This window comes from Galeopterus variegatus, unplaced genomic scaffold (genome assembly GCF_000696425.1).
Source record: "Galeopterus variegatus unplaced genomic scaffold, G_variegatus-3.0.2 Scaffold509, whole genome shotgun sequence".
NCBI lineage: Eukaryota > Metazoa > Chordata > Mammalia > Dermoptera > Cynocephalidae > Galeopterus > Galeopterus variegatus.
Window position 1 is genome coordinate 522390 of NW_007726620.1, and position 11716 is coordinate 534105.

General features: G+C 41.3%; 2 long non-coding RNA genes across 2 annotated transcripts in view; both read left to right on the forward strand.

Moving 5' to 3' along the window:
- Positions 1–5100, forward strand: part of LOC103587978 — a 33554-nt gene extending 28454 nt beyond the window's left edge. Inside the window, exon 4 of the long non-coding RNA XR_550277.1 lies at positions 4850–5100. This is a non-coding gene — a long non-coding RNA (uncharacterized LOC103587978). The remainder of the gene's footprint in view (positions 1–4849) is intronic.
- A 277-nt stretch (positions 5101–5377) lies between these two features.
- LOC103587979 lies at positions 5378–7879 on the forward strand. The gene is made up of 2 exons (XR_550278.1): positions 5378–5455; positions 6634–7879. It is a non-coding gene; the product is annotated as an uncharacterized LOC103587979 (long non-coding RNA).
- Positions 7880–11716: the final 3837 nt, after the last annotated feature.

The window sequence follows — 11716 nt, forward strand, 5'->3', positions numbered from 1 at the left end:
AACCACTTTGGGCTTGTATACGTAAAGACATTTCATGAAAAAGGTAGGACTTGAACAGAGACTTAACAAATTGGAAAGAGACAGACTAGATGGCTTGTGGGAAGGAGGGGTTGAGCGCAGTGATGGGTAAACTCATAGGGGTGGCTAAAACAAGGAGCAGGAGAGGAGTGTATGTGTGGAGGGGTCAGAAAAATAGTGTGGTCGTCAATAAAGGTTAAGAATTTTATTTCTAAACAAATAGAACTCCAGATCTATGCAACATTCAGCATATTCACAAGATAAGCATGCAGCAGTGATCCCAGCAGCCTGAAGTCTCAAGTGGCAGTGGTGTTCCAGGCTGTGCGAATGCTTGGTGTGAGCTGCAAAGAAGCAGAGGTTGTTTGCATGAGGAACAAGAAGCAGGAGTCTGGAAGAAGTGGTTGGAATGAGGAGCTTGCTGACCCAGCCTCCCAAACACGTGGCATGTGGGGCATAGGACTGTGAACCTCCCACTTGGAGAAACTTTCTAGAGGTGTGGAATCTCCAGGGAAGTGGGACCATTTAGTAAAGGTTCAAAGGTGAAAGGAATGATCATGGCATTAAGATAATTAGGTAACCATGGGTGTGGAGTTCCAGGGAGGACTTAAGAAAGGCTAGGAAGAGAAGAAAACTGTAGAAGGTTGAGTAAGAAAAGAGGCAGCTCAGAGAAATAGGAGGATAAACTGTTCTAAGAGGAAGGTGATCAGAACGAAAGGGGCGAGGGAGTTGAGGCAGGGTGGATTTAGCTGGCCACTAGATGCCAGGATTAGACCAGTAGTCCCCTAGTGGATACAGAGGGCATGGCCCTAAGTCCTGTCCAGAGCCAGCTGTGCCTGGATTGCTTGCCCTTCCCAGGAAAGACAGCCTCCCAGGGGTGTATGCAATTGGTCTCTGTGCAAGGAGCCAGCTGAGGCTGGCTTCGACTCTGCATATCCCCAGGATACTCTCCTTGAGATTTTTCACATTATCCGTAAGTGGGATAAGAACCTCCACACTGCTCTGAACAGGACGTGCGACCCCGCACCTGCCGCTCACAGCCATTGCCAGGACCACGAAGCCAGCAAGGAATGAAAACCTTTACAAGAAACTTCTTGGCATCTCTGAGACCTTCGTGTGACTCTGGCAGGCCCCATCTTCAAGTACCATCATCTGGAGAAATAATTGTAGTTCCTGGGAATATCTCATCAATAATCACCAAGTACAACAGAATTAATTCGGGTTTGAAAATATGCTTTGTGGTTATTTTATGTTCATTTCCTTTTCACTATTCTGGGGAATGGCTGCTGTCTCAAAGTTATTGAATTGTAGCAAAAAGGCAAATACAGTTGACGCTTGGACAACGTGGGTTTGAATTGTTCAGGTCCACTTGGATGCAAATTTTTTTCCATGTGTTTAAATATTTTTAAAATGTATGAGAATTTTCTCTTCCTTACAATTTCTTAATAACATTTTCTTTTCTCCAGTTTACTTTATTGTAAGAATACAGTATATAATATATATTTATATGTGTATATAACATACAAAATATGTGTTAACTCTTTGTTATCTGTAATGCTTTCCATGAGGAGTAGGCTATTAGTAGTTAAGTTTCTGGGAAATCAAAAGCTACACATGGATTTTTGACTATGCAAGGGGTTGGCACCCCTACTGCCTGCATGTTTCAAGGTTCAGTGGTACTTATGAAAACTTCCTTCCATTCTCTATCCCATAGTGCTCATTGCAGAAAACAAATGCCACTTGGGATTTGTTCTGCTTTCTCTGGGATTGTAGGCTCAGTGGGGCAGCCCAGGGCTGGGCTGCAGAGGATATGCTTTTTTTTCCCACCACTAATACAACACCAGGGTCTCACTGAAGTGCTGAAACAAACATGTCATTGCAAGCCTGAATTTAACACAGAGGCCATATTTCAAGAGGCCACTATTCCCATTTTCCTATGACCTCTAGAAGCAGTGATGTTAACTCAAGTGTCATTTGATGCTCACAAAGTCTGATATCAGAGAGACTTTAGTCATCTGTTACTGCCATTGATGTGCTTTGCGCTCATTCGTAAACTTATTTAAAATCTTTTTTCTTTCATATGGCCTATGATTAAATTATCCAAGTTAAGCAGCCAAAAGCAATCAAAAATGATAGAAATAAAGACAAGAAATGGTTTTATTTACAATGCAAATGATTTGGTTCACTCTCAAATAGAAGAACAAACTAAATTAGCTTCTCTTCAAGTTGAGAGGAAGGCACTGTACAGACCCACAGGCAATGATCAGACCAGGGTTCTCCAGTGGATCTTGGCTCTGGGGAGGGCTCCCAACAAATTTCACTGTAGCAAGGGTTTGATTCGCTGCATGTAATTGGAGTGAAAAAATATTGAATGCAATGGAAATGTACTCTATTACAGCATGACAAAATGCAAGTGCCAAGTGGCTGTCAGGATGTCTCAGTGCAAAAATGACAAACGCCCTGGGAAAATGATTCAAAGTAACAAGGACAGCATTTATTAGCACATCTACGATGTTGGGTGCTTAAAGAATGGCACTTTTACTGAATTTAGTGTTTCCTCCTCATATGGGAAGGTGGGCGCAGCAGGAATTGCTCATAGGAAGAGAGCTGAGGTGAGAGGTTGGGTAAGGGATAGAAATACTCTGTACTGTCAGGTTGTTTTTCTACCTCGTTGCCAATTTTTTTTCTCCCTGGAATTTCTCCGAAATGCTGACTATCACTCCACACTTTATCTTGCTTATAATGAGCTCGCTCTGTGTTATTTTAAGTCTCTCTTATAGAGAGCTGGACAAGCTGTCTTGATGCAAGAATATAAATATACTGTGCTCATTGATAGCCAGAAAATCACCCCCTATAAGAATCTGATAAATTCACGGAAGAATAGTGGATGGAGAGAAGATAGAAATCTACTTTTCTAGTAAAACAATTTCTTTAAAAAAAGTTGTCCTCTTTTGCAACCTAGGAATGTTCTTCAGTTGACTGAAGTCTCTTTTTTTCTCTCCTGGCAAAGCAGCAAGCATGTCAGACAGAGATTAAGTTGCTGTGGCTTTCTGTGTAGTAGTAAGGTTTTTGCTGCAGTCCACAGGGTGTCAGTCACATTCTAAAAGGTGGTGAGCACCCACCCTCTGCTGCAGCTGTGCCTCCTGAGCTATGGGATGTCGGAGTTCTGAACAGAGCCTAGCCTTTCGGGAATCGTGCCCAAATGATGATAACTCTCATGTTTTTGCCTTGATATTTCTCCATCTTGATACAGCTGAGCCCAGGGCCAGGCACATCGTAGGTGTTGGTATTATCTCTAGTAAAAGAGGAATGCCCAAATGATGATAACTCTCATGTTTTTGCCTTGATATTTCTCCATCTTTATACAGCTGAGCCCAGGGCCAGGCACATCGTAGGTGTTGGTATTATCTCTAGTAAAAGAGGAAGAAATAGCTAGGATCCTAAAACCCTGAATCCTCCACCATCTGCCTCCCATTTTTGCAGGTCCTCAGGGAGGCAAGCAGATGGGACCCACCAGGAAAATTAACACTCTATTACTAGCAGGGGTTTTGGCCTAAACTTCATGTAGCTTCTTATGTTGGAAATGAGTTGCACTGTGCATTGTCTGGAGACTCTGTTACCCAGACTAGAGCTGGAGAGAGGGGAGAGTTGACAGTTTCCCCATCCTCAGCCTCTTGGAATGTCATTCACAAGGTCTCATCACCTAGCAGCTCGGAGGGCAACTTTTCCCAAGCAACTGACAGTACCACTATCCTACTACAAGAAAAAGAGGCAATGCAAAGAAGAATCCCCCAAAGTGAGATTCCACACGGAAGCAAAAGCGTTTTTAGTAACTTTTTTCTTTTGTACCAAGCGCCAATCTCCAGCAACCTGGCACAATTTCTTAATCTTTGACTTTCATCTGAATTTTTATCAATGTGGGATGGATAATTGTTCAAAGAGTTTGGGCACCTCAGACTCTTTGTTTGTGAAGGTTGGGATATGCATCTCACACATGATTTTTGGAAATCAACGAGAGAAAGCAGAAGCTCTGTCTCTGCACATCTCTTCCTAGACCTCAATTTCATATCAATACTGATAGATCATCTCCAGACTACTGTTAATATAGTGTCTGCGGTAGCCCAGCCAAGCTGATGCCAGCTTCTAAAAATCACACTACATGAAATGATTTGGATCATTCTAACAGCAGTGACTGACCAATTGACTTCAATCCTGGTTGTATTTGGGGATTCCTAATAAGAATTAGTTTTGATAAACTCTTATATTAACATGATTATTAATGATCTAACATCTTACAGTACATCTCAATCATCTTATCATTACAGAATGGGAGTCCTTCTTATGGTCTAAGGTATGTTTATTCCAAGATTCAGGACCTTATCCCCCAGCTTTGCATAAAAGGAGATGAAGGAATGTGATTCATTTTAAAGATGAGAAAGCCAAGGTAAAAATTTCTGTTCCAAAAACAGTGAGGCCCCAGCAGCACAGGCAGCTTCATGAGAAATAGGAACAACTGAAGATGTGTCTAGATTAAAGAAAAACAGCAATGGGATCCTTAGGGAGTTGAGAGCAACTTATTTATGAATACATATGAGAAACCCTAGGGGAATTCTCAGAAGTAGCTGGGAGATTTCTGAATAATGCAAAGCCTGGAAATTAATTTTTGTTTTTCTTATTGGGATCCTGTGTAGTCTGGAAAAGAAAAGGTAACAAAGACTCACACCACGGGAAGGAAGTCACAAGATTAACAAGTTTAATGCTCTTATTTAAAAAATAAAGTAGAAATTTTTAGAAAAGATCATGTGATCATATCCCCCCTCCCCTCATTCTACAGGTCAGAAAACTGAAGCAGAAAAAGGAGAAAGGCTGGAGTTTTCATGGCTGAATTGCTGGTTATTTTGAAAGCATTACCACCTAGCTCTGGAGGGAATTATGTATACTTACAGGGATTCAGAGGTAGACAGTTACAGGGCCCTGCTAGAGCAAAAGAGCAAGACTTTTCTGCAACATATTTTTCATCCTGACTTCAACTATTTTGTTGTAACTTCAGGATGAAAAATATTTACAATATTGAAGTATCTAAATACTAAAATTTTTAAATAATACTAAAATGAAAAATAATTATTTTGAATTTAACAAATAATGCAAAACAAAACAGAGCACTACTCTAATATTCATTCAACACACATTCAAAAGTATTTTACAGGGGAAAAAAAACCCCAAACAGTTTGCTTTCTGCCCTCCAGAGGCTGTCATTCTAATTAGGATAATAAGATTTGGGCAAAAAGAAACTACAGCACAATGTCATAAGTGACAAGTGCTACACAGGTGTGCAGAGGAAGTGGTATAGGATGAGATTATGGAGAATTCACTTCCAGCCGAGGGGACTGAAGAAGACACCAGGAGGAGCACGTACTTGAGGAAGGACATTGGATAACAGGTAAAATTTCAATGTGTGAAAACATAAGAAGTGGGAGTGAGAATTTATTTTCCAGCAGAAAAGATTAATAAAAGGAGGAAAATAATGATAACAACAACAGTAATAAAAATAAGCTACCATTTATTGAACACCTGCTATGTGACATTCCTCAGGACAATCTAATGAAGTATTTATTTTTATCCCTACTTAGCAGATGAGGAAACCGAAGCTCAGGGAGGTAAAATAACTTACCCAAGTGCAAAGAGTTCGTAAGTTGTTTGATCTCGGCTCTGTTTGATTCCACAACTTCAGCTATTACCTCAAAAGTCATCTAACAAAATAGGGAAAATACAATTAGTATTCAAGAATCCTTAAAGAGTCACAACAGTTCTAGTTAGATATTAGTGCTAGTGTGTCAAGGGGAATACAAAAACAGATTTGATCTGATGAATTCCCATGTCTGATCGTGCAAAGTTCCTGTCTATTAAATATTTTTCTGCTATTAAAATCCAATAAAGTTAGAAAAATGTAAAAGGTCAATGCATAATACATTTCTTTTAATAAACATATTTAGAATCACTAAGTTAAAAAAAAGTGCTTTGAATCATAACATTATGGATTTTAAGCCAATATGGATGTGTGGGAAAGCTTAATACTGTTCAAATTTTTTAAAAAATTAAATATGTGTGAAATCTGGCTTCTGTTTCTCAATGGCCTCCCACAATATCCATCCAAAAAATATTGGAAGCAATTTTATTTACCTTAGTCTTGTGTAATGAGATGTATTTGCCGTACATGTGCTCATGGATCAGTGAGAAGCACTCAACCTCCTGTCAGGGAAGCTGGGGCTCACCCTCCCAGAAGAGACCTGTTTTGCCTGATAGAGGTCCAGGTCCAGAGCCATGAAAATGCTAAGCTAAAGCACCCACGGGCAGCGCCTCTTTCATTTCTCATTTCTTTAATTTTGTCTCTGCCATTTCCCTTTTAGTTAAGATGAAGTTTTGCCTGATAGAGGTCCAGGTCCAGAGCCATGAAAATGCTAAGCTAAAGCACCCACGGGCAGTGCCTCTTTCATTTCTCATTTCTTTAATTTTGTCTCTGCCATTTCCCTTTTAGTTAAGATGAAAGGCCAGATTATATTACTATCTGGAATACCTATGTTGAGGTTAATAACTATCCTTTCTATTTTTTGTTGCTAGTGCCATTTGGGGAAAAGCTTCCTGACTGACCAAGATGAATTGTCAAGGGGATCAGTGGCATTTCCTTATCTGACTGTCAATAAACAGGTAGACATGATCTTTCCAGTTTGGTTAAAGAGCAGCATTTCCCAGAGGCCAGAGATCCCTCCAGCTTTATGGTCTAGTGACCTCTCTGGGGCCTGGGAGCTGAGAAACCAAGAGTTGTGTCCCACTAGTTGCTGCAGGCTGCCCTGCTCTTCTCTGCCAAGGAAGGGCAGCATTCGCTGGCAGGGAAGCACTTGGAAAGTACGCGATCGGATCTGCCTGGATGGCAGTGAAGACGTCTGTGCATACAACTGGCTGCAGGTAATAGTGCTGTTTGGAAGGAATCTGGATTTCTGTCTTACATAAATACTGCTTGGACTCGTCTCCATCAGAATAAATCATCAATTGCTTTCCAGAAAGGCGAGTTTCAGCAACTGAGACAGAAGACCCTGCTGCAAACTCCAGCCCTTCCCTGTAGAATGACCTTGGGAAAGTCCAACATCCAGGAATCTCAGTTTCAAAGGGACAAGTTGGTGTTGAATACCAAGGCCCTGAGTAACTTAGTGGATTAAATGGAGCAGTGCTTGCGAATCATTTGACATACAACTGGCACTCATCGCACCTCCTTGTTTCCACTGAATGCTGCTTACCCTTTGACCCATTCGCAGAGACACATGTGTCATTCCTCTGCCTTTCCCCTTCTATCCACGAAATGAAATATTTCACCCAAAATACGCTCTTGACTTAGAGCCATAGCTGAGAAGACTCTCACATGGAGCAGGATCTTTTCTTTTTCTTTCTCTGACTTTGGCTTCTTCACCAGGATCATTGCCATCTCTATCAACATCATTCTCTCTAAGGCATTTATCACCAAACTGGCAAAAAGCACATCATCACAAAACATTTACTGAGTTTATTTTTGAGGTAACATTTTTGGGTTTTGAGAATATAAATGTAAGACACTTGCAGTGCTTTAAAGAGTTGAGTATTCCTTCTACTTTTATTCTACAAATACCCTCGGAAGCGCCAGCCCTGAGCCCGGTTCAGATGCCCTCTCCTGCTGGTCTCAAACTCGAGCATCCCAGGCCCTGGCTGTTTCCTTCAGTCTGTTGGGTGTTGGCCCTGAGGCTAAGTTAGAAAAAAAATGCATGTATTCTGTTAAATTGTAGACAGGCTGAGAGACTGGGGGAGAGGTGGTATAAATAAAAAGAAACTTACTGGAGGAGACGCTGTCACAATGTGGGGTGTGTGAGTGTGTCACAGCTGATGACCCCCGTTCCCATTACTACCATCCTACCTCCAGCCTCGGTCCCTTTCTCCTTCTTCAGAATGGCTGGGTCTATGTCAAGGTGACACCTTTCATATGATTTCCTTTGTTTCTCTGGTAGGCACACAGCAAAGACACTTGAGATTTGTTTTTACCAAAGAAAAAAGCAAATGGAATTAAAGCTTGGGACAAATCATTGGGATAAAAGAGATTCAGAACCATCTAGACAAAAACCCTATAAAGTCTAAAAGGAAAGATGCTAGACCCTAGGCCTACTTATGCTGCTTTCCCCTATACTTTATGTTAATTTCTATTGTAATTTTAGCTTTCAAGAAAAGCTAATGCAGTCCATGCAATATTGGGTACAAAGTTGCCAGAGGAAGCATTAACTTTGTCACAGAGGAATGTCACTGCATGCAACTTTCTACAGAACAAGGGGTTTGTTCCACCTCTTTCATTAAGCAAGAAGTCACTCTTTGCACCACAGGCATTTAAAAATGTTCATCCATGACCTTGACAGGAGAAGAACTCTGATTCTAAGGAGAAACTACATCTGTGAATGAGATCTGAGCATGCTTTTTCACCTAAGAAGGACTGAGAGCTGCATCTCTCTCCTTTGTAGTCATTAAGCAAAGACAAAGAACTATCTTTGATTCTAAGGAGAAACTACATCTGTGAATGAGATCTGAGCATGCTTTTTCACCTGAGAAGGACTGAGAGCTGCATCTCTCTCCTTTGTAGTCATTAAGCAAAGACAAAGAACTATCTCCTATGAGTAATCAAAGCCCCAGGAAAGAAACAGAGATGGGGGAACAGGTTTGGGGAGTTATGGGGAACAATAACCATGTGGAACACACAGATGAAGTATCGGGCATATACTGATTAAGGTTTTTTACCAGTTTCTTGATGAGTGGGAACCAGAGACTATTATCAGGACCAACTGACTATCCTTTAGAATTTATTGTTTATTTAGTTCCTCACACTAACCAACCCTGTCCTCTCCACCGCAGAACCTTTGCTCATGCTGTTTTCTCCATCTGGAACAATCTTCTCTCCCCAGTTTGTCCACTTAATTTCTGATCGTTCCTTCACCTCTTAAGCATCACTTCTTTAGGAAGCCTTCCTTGCAACGCTTCCCCTAGGGTGTATGGTACTCTGGAAAACATTTTCTTTGGGGCGGTTGTCAACATAAACATTTGGATTTAAAAGTGTGTTATGCAATTCAAGCAAGAATTCAATGAAGATTTTAGAGTAACGGGTGGAGAAGTCATGTTTTTGTGTAGTTTCTCAGCTATGCATAGGAAAGGTCTTTGTAGTGTCCAGGCACCATCTCTCCCTGTTCCAGTTCGGAAATCATCTGTTTATGTTCTTAATTGTCAAATGTGCTGCCCTGGCTAACTTCATATATCCCAGGATGAGAAAAAAGTAGCAGCTGACAATGCTTTTCAGAATATTTGATTGAAATAACATAAAATCTTGCCTCTGCAGTTCCCTAATCATTTACTTAATATTTGTTACATCATTGTTCAAGATGCTGCATTGTCCGTATGCTGTCCATGAGGACTGGCTTCCAAAGACTCTTTCAAAAGTTGTCACTGTGCTTTGTTGATGATGAACGCAAGTACAGGTCTTCCCAAGAGTATGTGGGAGAATGTAAATGTATTTTTTCTGCTCATGTTAAAGTTACTGTTAGGAATTTCATAGCATAAACATTGAATAACACGTCTTCCAACCATGACCTCTCTAGAATTCTTTAGGCCATAATAACTGCATTCCTAAAATGTGATCTCTTTCAATAACGACCATGCCCCTACCTTGCGCACATCACCGCCAAAGGAGAATAGGTGGGGGCCACGGGTAAAGTGGCCCTACTCACATAGGTATGCCTGTCTAATCTAGCATGGTTTTGGGGGAGCAATGATATCACCACATTGAAGCAAGGCAGATACCTCTCATAAGTATCTCAGAAGCACTGATGTCTCATTGGAGAGCCTCGGAGGAGATAAGCACAGCCACCCCCAGCAGAGGACTGCCCAACAAGTAACATAGAGCCTGTGGGGCACAGGCGGTGGTGCGGTGGCCATGCTGGTGCCAGCAGTGGGGGCACCCAGGATTTAGCACACGATATACTCTATCTGGGCCTGTGGAATGGGAGGTGACACCATGGTTGGAGCATGGATGGCTTAGAACTGACATAGCAGTCCACACGCCAGCTCAGACCGAAGGATCTGCCATGAATCATCAGTAACCCAGAGTCCCAGGTTTGTCCTACCTGTAACATGGATGAGATTCACCCAAATTCTGCACCTCAGCACCACTCTTTTGGCCCCATGTCCCATGATCCCGCAGAGACAGAGAAAGACAGCCCTTCCATACAGGAGCTGGCCAGGCCTTCTCAGCTAGGCCTGCTGTTCTGTCATTGAACATAAATGATATCATGGGACATCAATGTCACACAAGGCCATTTTGTGAACATGACAGATCAAAACAGAAACAAGTTTTTAATCACATCTGAGCATGATTACATGAGACAAAACATGAACATGGACCTTGTCCAAGCCACAAAAAACCAGGCATCCCCCTCTCCCTGGTTAGGTTTCTCCATTGCTGACCATGTGGCAAGGAGTGTGCCAAGGTTGACAAATCAGCAAGAAAACAGGGGCCTCAGTCCTACAACTGCAAGGGACTAAATTTGACCAACAACCTGAATGAACATGGAAGTAGAATCTTATCCAGAGCTTCCGGAAAGAAATACATTCCATCCGATGTCTTGGTTTTAGTCTTGTAACATTCTGAGCAGATAATCCAGTCACATCATGCCAGGACTTTTGACCTACAGAACTGTGGGCTAAAAAATGTGTGTTGTTTTAAGCCTGTAACTGTGAGGTCGTTTGTTGTGTGCAGTAGGAAACTGATACAGACTCCAAAGTTCATGATCTTATTTAAGATTCTTTGGTTTATTTCTGTTTTTACAGTGTGTTGAACAGTACCTATTTTTCTAGCTTTTTCTTTCCACAGTGAATTTATGTAAAGTGCATTCTATTCAGATCTTATAAATAACCATGATCTCATAGGCCAACCTCTTCTCCCTCCTTTCCAGGGACGAGGACAGGCAGTTGCTCACATCCTCTCAGTGCCAACTCGGCATAGACACTCAGCTTTTGTGTTTGGCTGTACATTCTTCCATGTGTTCTCTCATCTTCCTGAGGGGAAGGCTTTTGCTTTAATTTCCACAAAGTCCATCTGAGAAGAGTGTGTGTGTGTGTGTGTGTGTGTGTGTGTGGTTTCAAACTATTTGTAGATTATTTTAAATTTGTTGAGCTTAAACATCTGAATAAAAAAAATGCTGGATATATTTTCTTTGAACTTTTTTCATAGCATGTTTTTGGTGATCCAGTTGTGAAGTATTCAGAAAACCAGAATAAATACGTTAATGGCATTTTTGATCCAGATATATAGGTAGGACTGCCTGAATCAGTGCTTGCAATATTGTAGGGGAGGTATCATTTCTAAATTTAAATTGGACTAATAGGTTGTTTTTTTTTTTGAAATAAGCACAAACTGTATTTCTTAAGGTGCAAATGTGTTCTATTAGAGAAACGCACATGAGCAGTTAATCTGGTTTCATAGTGTCATGGCAGGGTTTGGGGATTTCCTGGTGTTTGTATATCCCAAAGCCAGCTGCACATAAGCCTTTCCATATTGGCCTGGACATTTCTAGCATGTGTTTTACCTCTGACTGGAATTAAAGACCCCTGGGGGAAAGGTCAAAGCTGTGTTCCTCATCACCCA